At 43.4% G+C, this 24,040-nt stretch overlaps 1 protein-coding gene across 1 annotated transcript in view; it reads left to right on the top strand.

The window, feature by feature from the left end:
- ACVR2B (activin A receptor type 2B) overlaps positions 1-24,040 on the top strand; it is a 98,560-nt gene that overhangs the window by 51,803 nt on the left and 22,717 nt on the right. The gene's annotated exons all lie outside the window — the stretch shown is intronic.

Below are 24,040 nucleotides of genomic sequence, written 5' to 3'. Positions count from 1 at the left end.
CACCCAGATTAGTAAAAGGGGTTTGGAGGTGCCTCTTGGTTCAAGGATAGAGGAGAAGGCTTTGGTAAGAGGTGAAACCAATGGGGTATTAAAGAAAATCCCTGTCTTCCTATAAAACGTCTGTAGGGGCATTTACCCTCACATTTGTCTCATGGACTTTTCAGTGGGAGAGAGTTAAATGTCTTCTCACACATGTTCATCACCACAGCCTTGAGGAGGTTTCTCTTCTTCAAGAAATAAATGTAGCACGTGTTCAGCTAAAAATACTGCAGGAGGAATCCTTCCTTGGCCACAGCCTGGATACAGGAGAGCAGCTGTGAGTCGCGGGGATTTTGTTTGTTTTTAAACTTCATCTGTCTTCAAAGTGATGCTGTGGCAGTCGTGGAGTGTTAGAAGAGCCAAAGTCCCTGTTGACCTTCTTTTGTATCCAAGGATGGTTGTGTAGTGACTCCTTGGCAGCTATTTGCAAGTTGGGTTGGAGGAGGCTGTTGGTTTGGCTTGCAGTTACCTGTAAAAGCAGAAAGTCTGGAGGTTACTGGTATAAATTGGACTTCGGTAGCTGCAGGATGGAGCATCCCTGAGGCCACTCGTCAGCATGATGATCGGCTGCTTCACAGAGCGGAGGGTGAGAGGTGTCAGCCTAACTTTCTGCAGGAATCAATCCATGACACTGAACCTTCCTCACTGAGCAAGGCACCCTGTTCACCGTGTTAACGGGTAAAATGGATATTGACGCAGCAAATTGACTGTCTTCCTGTTACCATGCATGCCTTTGATCAGTTCACTGCTTTTGAAAAGTCAAACCACTCCCATGCATGTCTCAGTGGGATGGGATTTCTTACATTTGACTTAACCTTCTATTTTAGGGTCTTTTGTCCCTGCAGGTAATTTCAGCTTAGTGTTTCCATTCTTAAACCCATAATGTGGGGCTGTTGTTGCCTTAATAGTTTTGGGGTGTGAGATAGGGCGTCCTTGGCAGATGTATTAAAACCACAGGTGGATGCTGCTGCTCAGTATCATGAAGGTGCTGGGAAGCTGCACTCAAGCACTGGCATGCCCCGTGCTAGCTGCTCCCTCTCTCTCCCAGATGGATTATTTTAAATTGTGCTTCACTTTGCATTGTAAAAGTAACCCTCCACCCTCCCCTCTTTTTATTTCTTTTTGTTCCCCCCCCCCCTTTTTTTTTTCTGCATTGCTGGCCAGTCATTTGCCCAGCACCCCAAATCCCAATTGAGACCTGATGCTGAGGGGCAGATGAGGCAGTGAATGTATTCAGCCCAAATGATTTCCACATGAGCAGGGCTCTGTGCCGGTGAAAGACGTGAACTCATTGCAGAAACCTCACAAGAACAAAGCTTTGGAGAAAGGATCAACCTTATTAGCACATTTAAGGAGAAAGGGGGTTTGTCACTGTATCAGTTTATGCTTCAGCACATTAGGGTTGTAAATCTCTTTGTGGAAGGATTAAAAAACTATGTTTACTTTCTTCCTTAAAAACCCAGAAAGAAAAAATTAAATCCCCAGCATACTAGTTTGCTGTAAATCTTTTAAACAAAGTTTATGAGGTTTGATAGTTTGAAACCTCCTGCAGTTAAAATGATTTTTTTTCCCTTCCTTTTCTTTTTTCTTTTTTTTTCCAAGCGATCTTTTGGTTTCCCAAGTATTCTTCTGGCCTTTTCACTTGAAAAGGAAAGGCAAACTTTCATGGATTGAGCTGGGGCACTCTTTGAATGAAGGGAGGGTCAGTGCTTCTCCAGGCTTTTCTTCCCATTGTTTAAGGAATACACTGAGGATGGTAGAAGCAGATGTGCTGCTTCTATCTGGGCTTCTTCTGCCCCTAGTATGGATGTATATGAGTTGCCTTTGCATTAATTCCTCCCATGATTGCTGTGGCTTAGTCTACATTGCTTAATGTATGGAGTCTCTCCATAAGCATAGGATGAGGCTCTTCTGTAAAGAATCGGTGCTTTACATTGACACCACCCCATTTTGAAAACTACAACAAAAAGGATGAAAAATAGCAGTAGAAGGAAAAATCAGTGGAAATCTTTCTGTATCGTGATTTATGTTATGGGATATACACCCTGCACTTGTGACCCCTCACAGAGGTGTATCTGCCATACAATCCTGCTGCAGCTGGGATCTGCAAGCTTCGCTAATGTTAGCGTTAGTGGTGGAGGGTGAACTAATGCAGCACCCAGCCGTTGACTGCTGAATGGGAAATGCTGTCTATAACAGTACCTGCCACTGCTGTTTAATTCCAGGAGGGGAAAAAAAGTGTGGAAGATGAAGGAGATTGGCTTTAAAAGAAGTGTATGTCAATGATTTGTCTGTATTTCATAATACACAGAAAGATTAGCCACACATTGAGCACTAGAATACTAATGGCTATTGTTTGGCCAGTGACTCTCAATTTAACTGAGCTATAAATGAAAGAGAGTGGATGCTTGTGATCACAAATATTTTAATGTTAACAAAAAAACTAGAAGTTAAGCAATCTAGCTTTGGAGCAGAGATGCTGCATTAACTAAAGGCAGCCAGAAACCTGGCAAATTTTCTGCTTTTGGGGAGAAATATTGCAAACAGAGACTTGCTTCTGGCTATTCAAATTGATATGAAAATCTCAGATGTGGCATCCTCGGTTGGGTTTTGTCCCATCATGGAAATCTGGTTGTGCCACTGCATGTTACCAGCTGGGTTTCCGCTGTTAAGGTGTCTTTTAAGGTAGGTCTTGTCTGATGAGTACACATCATTGCAACCACTGCTTCAGGGACAGTATCTCTTTCATGAGGACTGTATCTCTTTCACCTTCTGAATTGGTCATCCTCTTAAAGCAGAGCAATTGTTCAGTGGAGAATGTAAAGTACATCCTCATCCCTACCCACCACTAATGATGGAGGTGGCTTTTGGATAGGGGAAAAAAAAACCCGACATATAATTACTCACCTATTCATCTTCTTTTCTGTCCCATTCTGTTACCTTATTCACATATGCGTGCGTGATGTGATTTACCCAGGGGAGATGGCAGAGCTGGGCTCAGGGCTGTGTGAAATGAGGCAGCCATGGAAAATTCCACTTGCATGAATGATGGTAGGTCATGGTCTGCTTGTCTCCTTGTAGCAGGCAAGGAACAATCTTTACCCCCTGAAATGCCCACATGGAAAAATCCATGACAAGTGTCCATCTTCATAGAGAAGGATATATTGGGAAGAAATCCCGATCTGCTCTGCTGGAGCTGCCTTTGCCACAGCCTCCTCTTAAATCAGCCTCGTCTGGAGGAAATTACTGGTTTCTACCTGATTCATTATATGAAAAAAAACCTCACGCACAATGGGGTTGGATTAACCATAATATTTTACAAGGCCAGCTGGGAGAAATGCTTCATGATTAAGCTAAGCTAGTATCTACACAAGCCATGTGCTTTATTCTCCAAAATGTCTCATATTTGGAGGACAGGGTGTGAATTTCTCACTTTCTTTCTGATAACTACATTTTAAAACCGGGGCTAAACTGCAGCCATCCCCTGGTCAAACAGAGTTGGAGAGATGCTATCTTCAGCAGGATTTATGATGCATTTGTGTGCTTGGAAGATGCTGTGTGATACCAGCCATAGGTTGACCATTCAGGGAAGCAGATGGATGACAAACGGAGTCACCCAGCACAATCTTGGTGTCATGGGCTTGAGATTTTGTAGATGTTAACATTGTTGAAAAGGACTGTGTTGCATTAATTTAGCCTTCTACATCGTGTGGACAGAGGACCTTTGTCTTCTGATACCCGCAGCCTATCTTTTTTTCTACTGAGTACGCTTCAGGCTTAAAATCTGTTCCAAGATAAAAGTCTACTTAAGCCTCTAATATTGCTTAGCAGACAGTAGAATTGGAAACAGCACAGTTGGCTGAGGAGCAGAATGATACTGGTTATATCGTTTCCAAATCCTGCAGGGATACCCATGATATGGCAGAGGCTGTTGCTACTGACACAAAGGTCTGCTGAAGGAATGGGACCAAGAAATCTTACTGTAATGAAACCCAATATCCTCTCTGGTGTTTGAATTGAAAATTGAGGAACTGTGGAGAAGTTGTGTCCTTCATCTAAGTGGAAAATGGAAATAAGAATCAGAAGATGAAAAACTTCTATCCTACGATAATGAGATGGGACAAAATACCAGGAAGGCACATCTGACTGATGCAGATGACACCTCTGAAAACGAGTATTTGTCATTCCTTAATCTCCTACTGAGGATGCTCTGAGTTTAGGATGCCTGTTGTGCTCCAGAAAACATTTGTGGATTCATCGGGCTTCCCAGTACATTGAAATGCATGAGAGAGAGTCACTTTCTAGCACTGCTGTGGTGTGTTCTGTTCTTGCCATCCCTCAGGTGGATGGTTTGCAAGGAGGGATTTCCCAAAAGCACTTGGTATTGACTCAGCCCTACTTCCAGAAGCCAAGGGAAATATCTGCTGAGGCACTTGGAAGCCCCTCCTGGAGTTGCTGAGCTCCATGGGGACTTTCACATGTGCTTTGATCTTGGTGTCTGATGCTCTTTGAAACAGATTTTGTGAAGAGCAGATAGCTGGTGAAGACTTTTAACTTCTGTTTTGCAGCAGCTCTCAGTACGTTTTGCCTTTATGATGAAAACTGTTGGAAGTGAAAGACCTCTGTTGAGTGCAGCTTTGACACAGGAAGGTATGGACAGCATGCATGGAGCTGCAAGTGGGGTTTTCATCACAGATTAACTCAAGGCAGTGGCTTTCTGTTTTGCATACTCTCCTACTTGATGAGCAAGAGGATGCTGTGCAGAAGGGGGTTGGGCAAGAGTATGGGGGAATTTGGATGCAAACAGCAGGTCTTGGCACTAAAACATTGGATGTGATGGGGAAGGTGTCCCTCCTCTGAGAGCTGTGCTCTTCAAGTCCTTGAGTGACTGAATCTCTGGGAAGGTGTGTTGCTCTGTCCTTCACCACTGAAATCACATCCAAGTGAGGCTTTTCTCCAGTGACACACACCTGCCTCACGCTGCTGCCAACAGCTCCTTGGATGGTGTGCTGGGAAGAGCTCTTTGGACTGCTGTTGTAATGCTCTCTCTCAGCATACCTCATGTTTGCCTACCTAGTTGAAAGCGTTACTAGTTCTTGAATAAAAAAGCCATTTGCACGAACTCATTAGCTTCGCTGCTCTTAAGCACTACAGCTTTTAAGAAGTGGCTGCTAAAGATGCGGTCAGATGTGCTACTGAAATTAAAACTATGAATTTAATGTGAAATAGCTGGTCCTAAATGGATGCATGCATGTAGATATTCCTAATCTGGAGCAGAGAATTAATTTTTGATCTGTTTTATTTCATTGTGATATACCCACAAGGCCAAATTGAAACAAAACAGTATTATTGCAGAGTAAACGTGCTCGCCTGTGGATATTCAGGAGGAGCAGGAGCCTGAACAGCTCTGCTGGAACAGCTTGGTGTGTGCACAAGCTGCAAACCGATTGCAGGCAGCAATCGTCTGCTGCGATTTTAAGAGGGAACCCATGATGTGGAAAATCCTTTGCAGCTGATATGTCAGTCATACCTGAGGATCAGCCAGGAGGGAGGGATAACAGCACGTTTGCTTTCCAGTCGAGGGCGAACAGCTTGCAAAAAAACTCAAGTAAAGCTGGAAATAAGCTGCTGGGGCTTAATGGGGAATTGCACTGTGATGTGCAGGGAGTTACAATGTTGGAGAATACGAAGTAAAAGCACTCGGGGAAAAAAATAAATGGAGCTGGTATTGGTGATTTCAGTCAGCATCTTGAAAGCAATAAGACTGATCAGAATTTCTTGCAAACCACCATGTTATGGGATGTTTGCCCAAGGTCTGCTTTAAGTTAACTGACTCTTCAGGACATTTCTCTGTGGGAGCTGTTTGCACTGAGGGTCATGCCAGGGGATGGGGAAGTTTTCAAGGTGGCTCTGGGGACTCTTTAGGCTAAAATACGCCAAAAAACCCCAAAATCTACAGTGGGTATAGGTGGTATTTTCCCCTTTTAACATGCCTGAGCCAGGGCCACCCCACCCCTCAATCACATCCTTCTCTCTGTGCTCACTTCTGTGTGTGGCTCCGGATGTGCCAAACCAGCAACACTCCTCCATGACACCTTTGGCCAGATTTTGAGCTAGGGAGAGAAGTTCCCAGCTCACAGGGGTTGAGGAGTGTTTGGGGTGACTTCACGCCAGCAGTGGTTTTCATGCTGGGCTGCCTCCTCATCCTCTCTTTGCCTGCGCCATTGATGTTGTGCTGGTGGTCCCAGGTGGGTTGATTTGCCCCAGTGCCGATGTTCTCACACCCATTGTGGTTGTTGATGGGCAGGACAGAGGGATGACAGGAGCTGTATGACAATGTACGCAGCCACAGGGCTCTTCTGGCCGCCATGCTCTCTTGGGTCCTCTGATTGGAAGCAGTGCAAGATGCCACATTTTTCTTGATAAAGAGTGCTTTTTTTTCCTCTTTTTTTCTCTCCCCCTCCTTTTTTTTTTTTTCCCTTTGCTTTCTTATCTTTTCATGGAGGATGGTGATGCTTCTCTGCTTTAGCTATTTATACATCCAGACAACCCTGCCCGCTAGTGCTGTTCCTTATTTTAGCACAGCTCAGCTCCTTCCTTTGAGGCTGCCTTCACCTGGTTTATTTTGTGGTAAAATAAGCCTGTCTTCACCCTGGCTTTACCTTCAGGCCTGTGAGTTATCCCAATTAAGGGCTATGGTATTTTTCTCTTAGTTCTATAAAGATGCTCAAAACCCTGGTGCTAAACAGCATCAAGCCAGGCACTGGCTGCCTGGGGTCACGGGTGCCTGTGGAAGTTGGGTGAAACATCCCTTTGCATTTTGTTTTTCTATATTACTTGGTTTTGAAAGTTGGAAGAAGCTCTAATAACTTATTTCTCTGTTTTGTTGCTTGAAAACTGACAAACCCATTGCTTCAAAAGGATGAAAATGCCAAGTACAAGTCTGCAGCTGAAATTACAGGTGTTGTTAGCAAAGCAGTGAAATGCAATGGGATCGTGGACTGTTGAGTGTCATCCCACCCCTGTGGCATCTTCTTGGTATAGGGGAATACTTGATTTCATCTTAACAAAACCTGCTGGGTTGTTTGTGCTGGGATGGCAGTGGTGACACACCAGGCAGATTCTTTGTATTTGATATTGTGCTGTTTCACCTCTGGTAGAAATTGGGTGCTTTTCATCTAGTCCCAAAATCACCTGTGCTAAAATGGTTGATGATTAATGTGATTATTTTTTCCCCCTCAATTCAGAGAAATCTCAGCAGAAGGTTGGAGCAGAGCAGGAAGCATCAGCAAACTCCGTGTTTCCCTTATGGGGAAAGATCCTTCTCCTTCCCTATTAAAAAATTAACAATAATCAAGTAATACCTTTATGGTCATAGCTGGCCAGAAAAAAACTTGCCCACCTCAGGAGTCTCCTCATACGTTTGCTGAGATCTTTTTTCAGGATGCAGGGCTACTTTTTTTTCTAGTTCAAGGAAATTGCATCCTCACTGGGAGTGATGCTATAATAGTGTGTTGATGGGAAAGTGATCGGGGCACTTCGGTTTTCTCTCATATTAAACCTTACAGCAGGTTTACCTGTTGGAATTGAGAAGATTTAAAATGAAAGCAGAGACGTTCAAATGAAGATAGTGTGCTGAGTGATGGTGATGGAAAATGGGTATAAAACATTAGGGATGGTAGCCTGAAATCTCACAGGCGGAAGACAGAAGAAAAGATAAAAAGTTCCTCAGAGATGTTTGCTTAAAAAAAAAAAAGGAGTAAAAATCTCGTTTGGGGCTAATGTGCATTTGAAAAATTTGGCAATTCAAAGAAAGCAAATGCTGAAAAAAGGAAATTAAAATTCCTTATGTTGTTTGACAGGCAAGAGACTGCTGCTTTAGAAGAAGCGCCATTGGCACGTGTGGTATATTCTGAAATTGGGAGAGAATATTGAATCTGGGGGGGGGGGAGTTGGGAATGGAGGGATAGGCTAATTATATATAATCTTAAAATGAATTAGGTGATATAAATGTAATGAAAGCAAATCCTGTTCCTGGAGAGACTTTTCAGTTCGCATTTTGATATCCTAGGGCAATGGCATGTTGCTCTCTCACAGACGACCGTTTGATTTGGAAATACGTGAATAATTGAGAAGTGGAACCTCTTTGAATTTGTTACTTTCCCCTCTAGCATTTGAAGGACTAATTATAGGAATAGCTGCAGAATGCCCTCTGCAGGCATGCATGCAGCCAATTTTGTACTTTGCTGGTCGCATGAGTCACTGCACTACATCCTGTGCTCTTTGATATGTGTCCTTGCTTAAAAAATTATATATTTATTTTATAGATGAAGAGATAAGTGTGTTGTACTCCTTGTCGCCAATCCCTTGTTAAAGATGCCTATGGCAAAAAAATGCACAGCTGCTCTGTGGTTGAGGCTGGGGATGGGCTGGGATGTGTTGAGTGGTTGGGTAGGGATAAACTTAAATGTCTGGGCAAGGTTTGTGCTGCCTGCTTGATGGAGAGGCATCATCCTATTTTAAGACAATTTTGAAATGGGTCTGAGGATCCTCCTCTCTGCAGTTCTCTGCTTACCAGCAGCCGGAGCCTGACCTTATGCTAGGCAGGAGGAACCATCTCCCTGTGCCCAGTGTGGCTGCTGCTAATCACCCGGATGGCATGAGCAAAATCAACATGACCAGCCCAAACTCTCCCAGGAGAAGAGAGGGTTAATCAGATTTATCAGATGTGTCCCTGGTCTGAGGCACTTGGTCTTGTTTATCCTCTCTGCCTGTGCTCAGTCCCAGGGTGATGGGTTTTGAAGGGGGGTTGTAGCCAGCATAAGGGTGGGAGACACTGAGTGTGTGAGTAAAAATGCTTCTCAGTATGGAAAAGAAGCAGTATTTCACTACTTTGGAAAGTTCACAAATCCTAAATAATAATCTATACAAATGTCTTAAAATACATTAAGTCTTTCTCTCCCACTGAAGGTAACACTTATGATGGGAGCAAAACCGCTGTTGCGTTGGGCTGTGCAGGGGGAGAAGAGAGGGGCACTTACAGCAAGCTGATAGATACAAAGCCACAAGCCTGCATGCAAGATCTGTAATTCCCAAGCTGTGCTCAGCAGATCTGTTACAGTGTCTTACATTAAGCTTTTGTTGTTTAGGTAACATGGAGAGTTTGGGATCTGACATTGATGAGTCAGATCTTTCTAGTGGCTTGTTCCTGAGTGATGTATAACCTTGGGCTTGGAGCTGTGCCTCTTACTCTGGCTCTCCCCACCTGTGATAACTGGGATAATGACATTTGCTGCTATTTGTAAAGCAGCACTGGCATGGAGAGCTGCAAAGTAAACCGAGATGCTTCATCAGGTGAGGATGCGGGAGGTTCTGCTCATGGTTTTGGCTGAGAACCTATGCGTGAGGTTCTCAAGACGTGCTGCATCCTTTGTCTCACCTTCTTCAGGCAATATCCTACTTGGAAAGAGACTAATGCAGTGAGGACCAGATGTATGTTAAGCCCTTGGGGCCGTATTTAAATGCAAATGGAAATGAAATAATATATTACTTCCAAGAGCCGTGATGGTGATATAAAGATGAAAATGTAGCATTAGTAGAATGTGCATCAAAAGGGGATAGCTGGGTGTCAGTCCTGACAATGCTTTATCCTGTTGGGAAACCTGCATGCAATGCAGTGTTGTATTTAGGGGTTTGAGGTCATTGTTACACAGATTATTTAAGCCTGTATGCATTTTTAGCTGGACTTTGTCTAAAGAATAAACATAGCCAGGGCTTTTTCCCAGTCATCAGCTAAACAGCTACATCAAGGGCTTGAGTCAGCGATCCTTGCAAAAAACGTCACTGGCTGTCTTCAGAAAAATTTCCTAACATTTCTGCTTTTGAAATGTTGTGCATAAAGTGATGCGTGTTATTTTTACTTCACAAATGATTCTGCTGTCTGGACTGTGCTTGTCTGTGTCTTAGCTCTTCTCCTCCCTTGTGTGTATGGTGCTTTGTTTCCTGCATGCATCCATGTGTGCCTGAGATGGCAACCTAAAGATGGGACTAGTCCTCTTCCAAGAATAAAAAAAGCTTAATTATCTCCTTCTGAAAAACCAGTGGCACAAGGGCAGGACCTTTATTTTTGCCACACTAGGAATGTGTGGCTTGTATCGGCATAACCACCATGTAGTCCCTACCCCACTAGAAAAGCCTGCTGTGAACAAGGGACTCCAGCTCTTGCTGCAAGGCTTGTAGGTTTTCCCTTGCTTTGATTCAATCTTGGGACTACATTTTGATAGAAACACCAGTATTGTTCAGAATTGGTGGTGAGATAGCTAATCTAGTTATCTCACACTAGAAATGTCTCTCTTACGGCAAGGACAATATGTTAATACCTTGCTATGGTGAGACCAAAGGTGGTTGTGAGATGCCAGCTCTGACCAAGCACTGTGGTGACTTCTCTCCTTAGATTTTTCAAAACTGTGTAGTGGCTTGTGGATACTTAACTTGAGACTTTTTAAACAATTTTTGTCCCCTCAGGAATCAGACACCTTTTCAAGGTAGGTTAGACTGGCTACCCTGCATGAAAATCTTGGCCCACATCTTCTTCCAGAATACAGCCAGGCAGGCACGGCAGCTTCCTCTGCTTCAGTATACAGGTCACTTATGATGTGTTCTTAATGAATAGTTACTATTGCATGCTTCCGTCTTTAAATAGCAGGGACATCCTTGCTGCATAAAACATTAAAAACTTGTTAAGATGGAAAATACCAATGAAAAATGAATGAAAACCCTATGCAAAATCTCTGCCCACAGGGAAACTGCTGCAGACATTCATCTGAAGGGGAATGGGGATGAGTTGTGCAGGGAGGAGCTTGTGAAAGAGTTGTGTCCTTCTCCCAGCAGCTGTTGGCTCTAAATGGCACTTTCAGGCTCAGGGCAGTTGTTCAAAGGGATTGGGTTCCTCAAATCCCAACATGAAAGAAAAGATAGGTCAAATGAAAATCAAGACACAGTTAGTAACACTCTGCATTTGGTTTACCAGTAGCTGCTTGGGCATTGCAGCATTTGAAGTATTTTTAAATGAAGTTTTTTAGTTTGAAGGCATTTAGGATAGGAACTAGACAATGGGCAGACTGGGCCAGAACAAAAGCCCATCCAGCCGTGTGGCCTGATGCCATCTATTGCCAAAAGGTGCCTGGAGAGGAATGACGGAACAAGCAAGCACACTTGATTCTTCTTAAAACATTATGGGGCATCTTCTGAGAAGGGGTTCTCTGCATCACCTGCCCTTTTCATGAGGAACTGTCTTCTCCATGTTTGTTTTGAACATAAACCCCACCATCTGTGATTGTTTCACCCTTCATCATTTCTTGTTTATCACTTGTTTCACTCTTCATCAGTTGTTTCACCCTTGCAAAGTATGGGCTGTCTTAGAGCTGGGGGAAATTAATCAGCGATATTATTATTCTCCAGTCTTAATTCAGCATTAAGAAGAGTGCATATCAGTGGTCACTGAGATCCCAGGATAGCTAAAACAGTTGGTTGTGTTTTCCTGGGGTTATTTTATTAAAGAGAGAATTCTGTACTAGAGTATTTAAATTGAAAGGCTTAAACTGTGACATGATACCCACGGTAAATGTGCGCATGTAGTGGTGGGCTGAAACTCTCCTTATATTTGCTGTGACCTCAAAAGAAGGGTGTAACAGGTGGAGAGTTTCCTGTCCTTGTGGCTGTCTTGCCTGGGGCAGGTGTGTTCACCTACTTGTTGGTGTGGACAGTCGTTTCCTCTCTGAAAAGTTATCAAAAGTTTTGTTTGCTCTTCTCTGATAGCTGCAACGCCTTACCAAAGTTCAGGAAAATTGGCTGAAGAGCATTGAGACCCGTGTGTCAAAACCTAGTGGGTAGTTCAGGGGTTTTATTGATCAGCTGGCAGCAGTTGCAGAGAAACTTCCCACGTTGCCTTGGAATATTTTATTATTTTATGTAGTGAAAAATTGAATTTATTCATGGTATGTCCTCCATTTCTGTTCCTGCTGATTAACAGGAGTATACGGTAATGTCTCATGCAGTATTGGAGAGTATTGGAGAGGTGGGAGTAGTTTGCACGCCTGTGTCCCTGAGCAGAGGGAGGCAGTGTGAAGATCTGTTCGGAGTTGCAGTTTGCTCATCTCCATGTGGCTGCCAGACCTCTGTGTGTATGTTCCTGCAGTCACCTCTCTCATCTTACAACTCATGCACACAGAGGTAAACAAGTGATTACTGCATCTTGCTGATGAAGCTTTTGAGAAGAAAGGGTTTGACTGCAGCCTAAAATAATTTTGCAGGTTGTGGAGGGAGTATTTGAAAGATTTTTTGCAAGGTGGCTTAAACAAGGATGAATTAATACTTTGTTGCCTTCTTACTGAAATCTGGAGGAGAAGGAAGAGAAAAATGTAAAGTATCTTGAAGTTTTGATGTGGTTTGCTCTGTCAAGGTCTGACCTACTCTCTGGTGTCAGAAAAGGTCTCTCCACTAAGTGTTCAGGTTAGTAGAGGGAGGAACCACCTTCGATCATGTATCATTCATCAACCAAGCCACTTTCAATCATTTATCAACAGTCCTTGGTAACCAGGGAGGTCCCAGTCGACTGCAGATTAGAAAATGTGATGTCCATCTACAAGAAGGGCTGGAAGGAGGATCTAGCGGTGAACTATAGGCTGCAATAAGGTCTCCCCAAAGCTTTCTCTTCTCTTGGGTTCTCATTGCATTTCCAGTGAGAAATCCATTGAAATACTTGTGATATCCCTGGAACTGCCCAGACAAGGGCACCTCTGTTTCCTTATTCTCATACATGAGCATCTGAATACATGGGAGCAGCATCAGGGATAGGGCTTGTGGAAGTTCCCACCTGTCTTGAGGTTAGGAAATTGTCTAGGAGTACAGGACTGAATCTTAGAATATTACTTGGTGTTGCTTTATGTAATATTGGAGCCTGGTCACCATGGAAACAGGCATCTAAATGGGAAGGTGAACTGGAAGGGAATGTGCCCAGTTTCTGGGGTGGAGCTGTTGAGCTCATGTCATCCAGAAAGCTTGGACACAGATGGGAGAGTGCATGCTTCTCCTTCCATGCCGTGTACACACTGTGGTCCAAAGTGTTTTAGTTCTCCTTATGGCTTGAGAAAACTATAAAACACTAGGATGGAGAAGACCTGTCCAAAAGCACTTATTTATCTTACTGCTTTCCACCTGTGAAACAGGCAGAGTTTCAACTTTCTGGGACAATCTCTCAGAAACATTTTTATTTCAAAGTGGAATCCGGATGCTGCTGGGTGCAGGTAATCATGAGGAAAGCTAATAGGGGACTTCATTCCCCTGCTTTACATAATATATATCCAGCATCTCTTTTATAACTTGTCCTTAGAGAATCACTGCAGTTATCCAGCCATTTCTTCCGTGCCTTTCATTATTGTAACAGAAACAATCACTGGAAATTGCATGATGCTATTGGGTTGTGCTACATTCCTTCCTCAGGTCATTTGACAGGAGCTTTTTTCAATAGACCCAAAAGAGAAAGGTACATTTCTGTAAACATGAGACAAGTCCTAGATATGCGGTAGCCACTTGGGAGAAAACTCCATTGTAAAAGAGGCTTTCAAAATTGCTCATGTGGGATTTGCCATTAAGAGCGTAAAGATGGGAGAAATGGACTTCTGATTCAGCTGACAGCTTGCTTCTCATCCTCGAAGAATTTTAGGAATGTCTTTACTTCCTTTTGGAGGGCTTAAGGCTAGTGTGTGATTGCAAGGGCTAGAGATTCGCTTTTCTTCCTGCCTCCCTTCTCTTTCAGGCTAGCTTCAGCTGCCTTCCCATGCTTTGACTGAAGCTTTTTAACTCTTGAAATACCAGTGTATGCTGGGAAAGAGGCTTTGAAAAGTCAATGGTTTCTTCTTGTACAAAACTTGAGTGATCTGAAGATCTAGGCTGTAATGTAAAAGATGTTAACTTGCTTCAAGAAGTTATCAGGTATTTTCATACATACTGCTGTGGGCTGAACTAAAGGAACTCTGGAATGTGGTAATGCATACTTGTCCTTCATCAGCGTAACTGACTATAAATTGTGCTAGTGCTTGTTTGTGCAGTGTACTTTGATAATATTCTTACCTTTTGAGCTAAAATGCACCAAGGTGTCAGGGTATCAGGGATTGCTTACGTGCTGGGGAATTCAGGTCGCACTGGCAGCTAAAATTGGTTTTATTCTCTAGAACAGGGAGAAATATGGGAATTTTGTATCATACACAAATGGTCTTTGCCCAAAATTGCTTAATTAACCATCAATACATTGAACCCTTGAGCATGCTCTAGGGAGCGATGGGCTTTGCTGCAACTCAGGGCTCTGTGTAAAGAGCTGGGTAAGCATCCCCAGCATGGTCCTACAGCAGTTCTTCTTGCTGAAGCCCTTGGTTCCTCTGAAGGAAAGTCGGATTTTTCTTGGATAGAGACCCCAGTGGGGATCAGCCAGCAAATGTCCATCATCACACTGGAACTGACGTTTGAACTTAGACATCTGGTGAGATTTTCTCTCTGCCACTGCCTCCCCTACACCTGGCTGGCAAGGAGAAGCACAATGCCTATAAAGCTATGGAGTAGCAGAAATGTAATCTTAGAAAGGTGATTTCTAGATAGAGAATCTTCTTCTACTGACAGAGTTATCAAATTAATTCTTCCTCGAGTTTCCCACTTGCTCATGTAATCTGCTGATCAAGTGAGTCATCTCCATGGTATATTTGAATTTTGGTCAGTGATGAAGTTTAAAGCAGTGATTTTTGAGCCCATAGTTTAGAGTGTTTGTGCTTATTTATTTCCTTTCTTCCTCTACCCTGTTGAGAAAACTGCCTGGCTCCAAGCTTTTATTATTCAAGTGGAAGAGGATGACAAGAAGACAAACTAACATCATTTAGTTCTTGGGGGCATGCTTTCCTGATGCTTGACCTTTTGGACTTTCAACATCTTCTTGTCCATTTACATGCATTACAGTTTTTCCAATTACCAGTGAATTAAATTTGGAATTGTGGTATTTGGAAATGTCAAGCAGAATCAATAGAAAACACTTGGGGCCCAATCTTAGTAGACTCAGCACATTTTAAAGCATATTTGAAATGTCCCTGCTGATAAATCTCAGAGGACCATGTGTAGATTATGAATTGAGGTGCTGCTGTTTAGGTACTGAAGTTCTCTGTGGCTTGCCAGGTGTTCTCTGGTGTTTTAGACATGCATCAGTCTCTCTCTGGAGAAGACCTTAGAAATCAGGAGCTCTGAAAAGAGTTTCTGCTGGTGGCAGCAGCATGGGAGCTTGAGGACGGTGGGATGGAGCAGGTACATGTGCAAGAGCTGGGAAAGGTATTGCCATGTGGTTATTACTGTTCCTTAAATTCTGCACTCCACAAGGAGATGCTCCCATATCCACATCCCTTTGCCTGGAAACAAGTTTCTTTTGTAGACTTGCTTTGAAAGTGTTTCAAAACTTCACTCTGTGTGTGTGGAAAATATTTACAAACTGTGTGATTTTGCTTCCGCCTCCCATGCCCTTTGGAAAACTTATGCTGGCTCCTGAGGAGAACAGGAGAGAACAAATGAGGATGTTTTAAGTCTCATTTCAGTATTTGCTGCATATTTTATGTAGTGATCTGTGGTATCTGGTCAAAATTTGCTCTCTACTTGATTTTTCAGGACTGTAGTTGTAAATATCTTAATCTTGTCATTAAAGTTGAATATTTTCCATCACCAAGGCTGCAAAGTTTAGCAGCTGAGATAATCTCGGTAGCTTATTTGCACAGTGCTTAGCCCACAAGGGTCCATTTTTCATGCCAGAGAATACTCACTGCTGTTACAAACTAAATAAATGGTCTTCTTAATGCTTTTATAAATGCACACCTCAAATTTAAGGAAAAGAAAAGTAATCTCTATAACTGTATGCTTGTTCGAAAACTTATAGTCTGCAGGGTAAACACAACCCTCTCCTATGTGGAAATCCTATATGGGTCAAGGCATTTTCTTGCAAAGGGTGTAAGGAGGTGTCTGCTGATGAGCAAGGCGACTGGAGGAGTGGTAGGCATTCACCTGTTTTGCTTGTGGTAGAGGTTTTTCATGAGTTGGCATCCTTGAGCACAGTCACACATGGATAGACAGTAGCTCAGCACTTTGGGGAAGTCTGGATGAGTGATCTCCAGCATCACGGCTTTCTACTTCACCCTACAGCATGGGCAGGCAGTTGGCCAGTGATGGCAGTGATGGTGACCTTGACCTTTTTGGATGTGTGACTTTGTGTTTGTTGAGGCTGACTTGATTTTGTTTTTATCCTCTTGGGTATAGCAGAGTAGTAGTGTGCATCTGTAAAAAAAAAAAAAAAAAATGGAATTAGGCCTTTTTTGTGTGTTATTACTAATCCAGTTTGAGCTCTCCTGTCCAAATTGCCTCGTTTGTGACCCAAAGTGCATTTAAACATGAACTGCAGAAGCACCATGGCATTAAATGCTTTTGATTGATCTCCCTGATGGTTTTATTAAAGAACTAAAACCTTTTTGGGGGAGACAGATATGGTTAGCGATGTGAAGGGAGAAATCTAATTACATTTTGGCTTTGTCCTTAACTGAAATGCTACAAAATAGGCTTTTTCTAATGGATAACTGAAATGATCTCTTCTTTAAATAAAATATAGAAATGACCAGCTGAGTTCAAGTCAAAAATGCTCTGCTTCCAGAAATTGATTAACTGCTGGCAACATTTCTGTCTTGCTTCACGCCAGTCCAGCTGGTGACCTGGCCAAACCTCCTCGGATTGCTCTGCCTGGCCAGAGGAATGATTTACTAAACCTTTTCCTGAGTGATCCTCCCCTTTGGGCCAAGAGATTAATCTCATCAGCTCTGTGTGTGTTGTGTGTGTGTGTGTGTACACTCAGTATTTCACTAGATTGAACAACTCTGACATCTCGCTCAACTCTTGTCTTCCCTAAACAGGAATCTGCCTGGTTTTATGGACTTGTAAGGAGCTGGAACACCAGATGTCCTTCTCCAGATCCTTCTTCTGTCCACCCTATTCGACTTAAAATACCAAGGAAATTATTCAGAAGACTTAAACAGCTATTGCATCCTTTCCCCAAGCTGGTAGTAGTGACTCTTAAAACATGCTCTCTGCATTTTACAAAACAGGTTTTACTAGCAGTTTGGGGGAAAATTCTAATAAAGATCTAATCCTTTTGAATAATTTCCTTGTTATCTTTTACTGACTTAAGCCCAAGTTAAAAAAGAGATACATGGGGGGGGGGGGGGGATTGCTACACAGATGTCCGTGGAAGCTGTGAAGCGTGAGTCATGGTGTGAATATAGAAGCCCTGAGTTGTCATCCCTGGTGAGCAGGGAGGATGTATTTCTTTAATATTAAAGTTCCTTTTTTAATTTTAAAAGAAAATGACTTAAAGCCTCCTGTCCTTTTGAGACTGGTTGTCAATGGCATCATTGCAGGTTACCATGGCAATATATGCTGAGATAATAGATTAACAGCCATTGATTGACTAGAAAACTTAGAGCTCTTTTATCGTGGGATATGCCAAATGTATTGACAGAAAACAAAATTCAAAGTAATATCTTCCCTTGGTGTTACACTGTTACTGTTCTCAGTGCTGCATGGGCCTGTTTCTACCTGATCTGGTTTAAGAACCAAATCATTTTGCAGCAGTGGATGCTTTACCAGGGTTTTTTTTTAATTAGCCAGAGTAGTGCCCATCCCTGCATCCCACTGGCTGGATATTTGATCATTCTGTGCCTGGGTGTTCACTGGCCATAGAGATCCCAAAAGGTGGAATGAAGTTTTGGCTTGAGAAAAGGGCTGTGCAGTCAAGGGGGCTTGTTTCTGTTATGCGGGGCTCTGCTGTTTCAAGGTTTTTTGTGAAAGAACAGGGGTTGCACGCAACAAGTCTTCAAATCCTCGTGCACAGTTACGTACTTAACCACAGATGTCATCGCTAGTTTGATGCTTTGCCTAAAAATTTATTTAGACCCTATTATTTAAGTATAACAGGAATGAAATCACCCTGCTTGGGGAATAAGTGTTGGAGCAATACTTACTAGTTGCGGATTCAGTATCAGCTCTGTAGAGATGCAACTGGGTGGTCTCTCCAGAGCAACATTTTCCAAACTTTCCTAGTTGCAAACCTTCCTCTGGCTTTATTTGGGGATCTGAAATGCTAGCAATAACTGTTTGAATTTCTTTAATTTGCAGTCCTGCACATAACTTCTGGGCAGTTGTGTGGGAGAGAGCAAGCTGGGGGTCAGCAGCCCTCTTTCCTTACCTTTCCCTCTCCAGCAATGCTCCCAGATGTCCTCTATACATGCTTAGATCTTGGCTTTCCCCATTGAAGAATATGCCAAAATGCAGCCCAGGGCTCAAAAGCAGCTGGTTTAGGATCCCTGCAGGTGCTGAGCAATCGAAAGTGGCTCATCCCAGAAGATTGCGCTGCAGCAGCCTCTTATTTCCCAGCTCTGCTCAACCATGCTGTGGTTTAAGGGATGGCTCTTGAAAACAACCCCAAACCTCAAACAAAGGGCCCGACTTTCATAATCACATGTGCAAGAATGCATCCACAGTTGCTTAATTGCTACATGCAATTACCCTCCAAATTAGAGGGCAATTACCCCAATTCAGTGTACAATTTCTGTCATTTTATATTATAAAATTGCATGTACAAATAGCTATATAGGGATATAACTAAGTGTTTGCAAATAACTTCAGTTGCATACACAGTTTCATATATAAGCCCGGTGGTTTTGACAGTTAGGCAAACAGACTGTCTGGTAAATCACTTGGTGTTTATGCAGACTATTTTGACACATCCCATCTTTTCATATATACTTTCATTTTAGGTTTTAAAAAGGGGACAGGCAGAGATAAAGAGCTGAGATTTATAGCAGCCTTCAGCCTTGGGGAAGATATTCCCTATGTATCTAATTATGAGTTAGGAGCCCAGCAACTGCTAACACCTAGACCCAGAGTTGCTATACTGGATCTTGGCTATAATTTAGCAGCTGTTGGATAATGACACAGCCTCGGTGATCTGTCAGCAGCTCCAAATTAGGAGAGCAGAGTTTAGTCTCAGATCAGCGGCAAGGTCCCATGCTTCAGCAGGCTGAAGTCCTTCAGTTCAAGAGGACCCTTTTTAATGAGATCACTCTGTGCCTTGCAACTCCGAAGTAGAGGAGAGAGGACTTCCCATGCTGCACAGTGTTTTGACTGCTCTTCCTATCATTATGTGCATCAAATAGGTTCTGGGGGACTTGCTCGGCAAAAACCTGGTGATGCTTCAGTTATTTGGAGCAGAAAATTGACCTAAAGGAATCAGTATAATGATTTCTCAGGACAGAGGTAAAACAGATTTTGAACCCCAAAGTGGGTGGTGATGAGTAGTCTCCCTCTGCCTTCATGATGGGAGTTAGTTGGGCTTGGTCGTATTTTGTACAAAGGTATTTTTGTGTGGCTTTTGCTGAAGAAAGGTGTTGGGAGCAGCCACACTACATCAGCCTGAAGCATTGGGTGGATACAGTGGGATACCAGAAACCCATCTGTTCCTGCAAAGCCTAATTCTTCTTTCCTTAGACTTTGATTCCAAAACAGACTTCAGACTTTATTCCTTAAATGACTGTTTGTGGTATTAAAATGTGCATCATTTTTCCTGGCTGCTGACATGAGGCTATTTCCATGGCGAGAACTCCAGTGCTGCTGGAGATACTATGCTCCTGCTGGACTTGCATGCTCCTGGTTTGCTTGCTCAGCATTTTCTGCAGAGCACTGCCAATGTAGTGATGTGGTTCTGCCTGCAGTAGTTTCTGCAGGCAATCACTCAGCCTTGGGGGAAACATCTCCCTTGCAAAATGCATACATGTGGCAGGGGCCAGCAGGTCCAACCACATTTCTACCTCTGTCTGTACCTCGTGGGAGTCTCTGCTGGGTAGGAAACAGGCTTTTTTCCCCCAGATTTTGCTTTGTGGCTGGCAGAGTAGGCTTAGGCAGGAGGGAAGAAAGGCCCAATGACTTAAACCAAGTTCCGACAGCAGTCTTCAAACACTTGCTTAGCAAATGTTTTATATCTCATTGCACCCAAGTCCTGTTGACCTTCTGCCAAAATCTAAGTAGTTCCTTGATAATGTTTATTTTCTACCCTACATGAGCAGGATGTCCTTACCAGGGAGTGCCATTGAATGAAGGAGGTCAGGAGATTTCCTACCACCTACCAGTGCTGGTATGAGGAAGAAAGCACGAACGTTGTGGTGAGGGGAGGGCAGGACAAGGGGGGACACAGCCTGTTTAGTCCATCTCAAGCTGTGGTTTGTAACTGCCCCTAAAGGCTTTTGTTTCAGGAAAGTTTTGGGGTTTTTTTTTGCCCTTCCCTCAGTGGCTCAAATTTGGTTTAACACCTCCTTTGAGCCAGGTTGTGTTGCTGGGTTTTGAGGGAAGCTCACTGAAGTCCAGCCCAACACTTGTGCTGATGCATCAGCTGTGTCCAGTGAAAGGAGACAAGCTCTCTTTGCATCCATTTTGGGGCAGTTCCCTCTGATTTTCTTGCAAGTTTGAAATAAGAAGTAGGACATGGTTGATCTGTGCCTCTTGCACCTGTGTCACTTGGTGGAAGTCTCCAGCTCAGTGTTTCTTGCAGGCCTCCAGTGGCCTTGGGGGAATGGGCACTATCCATTGTACCAGGGGAAGAGAAGGCAGGAAAAACTACATGGCTTCCTGGAGATGCAAGAAGCAGACCTCAGATTTCTTTCTCTTAGTCACCACTACCCCACCTTCCTCCCTCACAGGGATAAACTCCTGTTTCAATTCCCCTCCCTCCATTCAGCTGAGGGTTTTAATGCAGCAAGTTCAGATATGACAGTTAGTGAAAAACTTTCGTCTCTACGTGATCCAGTACAGAGCAAGGTGTGAGTGTTTCTTGATGAGCTAAAGCAGCAGATAAATTAATACCCTGTCCTGGAGCCCTGTCCCTTCCTGCTGGGGCCATCTTGGGCACAAACAGAAGGGTTTCTTGCAGTCCTGAGGACCCAGCAGGATGAGGATCCTTACCAAATGGCTTTTTAAGAGATGTGAAAGCAGGTAGCAAATACACAGGTTTTTAAAGTGTCTCAATGCAAGCATCCTTAGGAGCTGTTTTAAGTGAAGCACACATGCATTTAGTTATCCAAAACTTTATATATGTGCTTTTATTCAACTCATCTAAACTTTGACGGTAGGGAAAAAGCTGCGAAAGGCCTTTTTCCTGGCGCAGTTGCTGTTTGCAGAGTTGGGTCTGTGTGTTTGCAAGCAGAACTTAGTCTTCAGCTGAAACTTGTTCCAGAAAAGACAACTGTCTTGGGGGAAGGGAGCCTGGGCTCAGCACAGGATTTAGCAGCCTCGGTTTGCTGGTCCCAGAGCTGATACAGCTCCTGCTGCACATCTTTTTAACATTACCTTTTCAAACCATAGTGGAAACATCAAACCTCACTGCAGCTTTGTGCATTGCATTGGCCATTGTTGCAGGTGGAGAAAGCAGAGGCTACGCAATACTGCTCATGGTTACAAATAGAGGTGGCTGACCCAGGATTAGATGTCGGGCCTGCTTCCCAGGCAAATGGTTCATTTTCCCAGAAAGCTTCCTGCTTTGTGGGAAATGGGATTGGGGAGGGAGAGGAAATTTCCATCTAGAACAAAGGCAATATTTGGTTTGGGGTGATGGAAATGATATTACAAAATACATTTCAAGGACTGGACCAGAAATTGTTAGTATTAGCTATCAGGTATCAGCTGGAAGCCATGTGAAGTATTACAATGAAGCAAAGATATTTACTCATTCCTTTATAAATAAAAGGATATTTCCCTCCCCATACACAAGACAATGCTCCTTTGCTTTCCTGTTAATTTAACCAGTGCTTAGCAAAAATGCTTAATTTTCCCTAACAAAGCATAGTGTAAGTATCAAGAGAACAAATATCAAGGCTTTAACAAGGAGTGTCAATATTGACACTGTTCTGTGTTGAGGGATATTGGTAGGTTGTTTTTATTACAGTAAGCAACTTGTCAGAGGTGAACTCAGAGCTTTGCAAGTGCCGATAAAACCTGCAGGTGATACTGAAATCGAGCTCTTGTTTGTGTGTGATTTGAATATAATTTCCAGTTTCAGAAGTCAGCTTCATGACTTTCTCATACCCCTCCTCCCTTGCAGTCTCTCCCACAATGCAGATTAAACATTCCTCTCAAAAAAGAGTTATTGAAGGATTGAAGCCCTCTTCGACTTGCAAAGAGGTCTTCCTAGTCTGATGAGTTTGTTCCGTTACATGAAAATTACCTGAGGCGAAGTGCAGGTGTTGGTATCAGGATCGGGTCAGATACATCACACCTAGCTTTGGCAGAAACTGATTTTTCTCCAACCTTCTTACAGTTCTGCTTCCACTGCATCCCAGGTCATCTGCGCTCCTTGCTTGATGGCTATTGGAAGCAGAAGGTTGATTCCTTACAGCAGATCAGGCCACGTTGAGTAGCTTAAATGCAGTCTCTGTCTCAAGTGCTGTCTATAAAGGGCTTTCCATGCACTGCAAAATTTGAGGTGAATCCTGCCACCATGTTACAGCTTGGAGACTTGGCAACTTGAGGAGTTGCAGGCTGTGGAAAGGCAGGTCAGGTTTCTCCCCAGCATCCTGCTTCCTTGGGACAAGTTGTTTAAACTTGGTATGTTGGATCTTCAGTTGGAGATCTCCAGCTGCGTGTTGTGAAAGTACCCACTTCAGTAGTAGATGGTTGTTCAGGAATGAAAATGATGAAGCTACAGAAGGTATCTGGGGCCTGGAGCTGATGCCTGGGGCCTGGAGCTGATGCCTGGGCCCAGGCTGGATGTTTTATTTGCTGGCTGTAGGCCACTCGCTGTGCAGTGTCTTATGAAGAATGAGCTGCATCCCCTTATAGAGTTCTTTCAGAAGTGGCTGGTTTGCCATATCGAGTAGGAATCATAGGCTGGGTTGCATTTAGATTGTCCAGACATGGCCCTGGCTGCCTTAATCTCAACATTAAAGGTTGCACGGCCTTTGGGGATGATGGAATCATGAAAGCACTGCAAAATTTTCTAGCCAGAAGCTTAGTTCTGCACTTTGCAAAGGTCTGGCTATTTTATGAGTGCAGCACTTTCATTCCACCATCCCATGGGACCCTTTTGTGTTTTCTACCTGGTTGTCAACACATTTTATCAGGATACCTATGTTTCCATGATTGCAATCCATCAAAATAATGACCAGAACTGACCTTGCCTTAGGTTGGGTAATCTCAAAGACAGACAGCTGAGGGTATCTCAAGATTTGTGAAATCATGAGCTTCATGGTACCTGTTTGTCTGCTTACATGTTGTGTGTTTGTTTCATTCTCCTTATTTTAAACTAATCCTCAAAATGCCACAGAGTATTTCCAAATGTAGAGCGGCTTAGGACAAAACAGGCCCCCTGCAGATATCAGTGTTCCCTTACAAGATTCCCTTTTTAATGGCTGTGTCTGTAATTGTCTTTCAGTGCCACCATGGCTATGGGGGAAATTTTTCACTTTGAACAGTAGGAACTCCTCAGTCTTTTGGTACAAGGTTCTAAAGGAGGAAAGTCTCATAGGCTGTGGAGGCTCCTTTGTTTTTGGTGCTCCAGTGTCCATTTGGGGACCAGAGTTGCTTTTTGCTGAAAGTCTTGCTTGGGTGGAGAGGCAGCATGAGTTCTGTCAGCCACAGCTTAAAAACATGGTATTTATCATATAGAGACTCATCCAGATAAGCCTAAACTGGGATCCAAGTGAAGAATAGGCACTGGTCTGGATCTCCTCTGCAGGATGAGTATTATCTATTCTCAGTTACATCCTGCCCATGTAAGAATCCATTTATTTTTAGGTGGTGTTTCCCAAAATAGTGGTGGAAAGGGAGGGGAAGTCAACTGTGTGACATCCCAGCAAGTGCTAAGTAGCACCTGGGAGGTTGTCTTTCC

This window comes from Pezoporus flaviventris, unplaced genomic scaffold (genome assembly GCF_033815535.1).
Source record: "Pezoporus flaviventris isolate CSIRO_AGI_PZ_B2104156 unplaced genomic scaffold, CSIRO_AGI_Pfla_v1 ptg000079l, whole genome shotgun sequence".
Classification (NCBI taxonomy): domain Eukaryota; kingdom Metazoa; phylum Chordata; class Aves; order Psittaciformes; family Psittacidae; genus Pezoporus; species Pezoporus flaviventris.
Note: the sequence above shows the minus strand (reverse complement) of the source record. Positions and strands in the feature narration are given on the sequence as shown.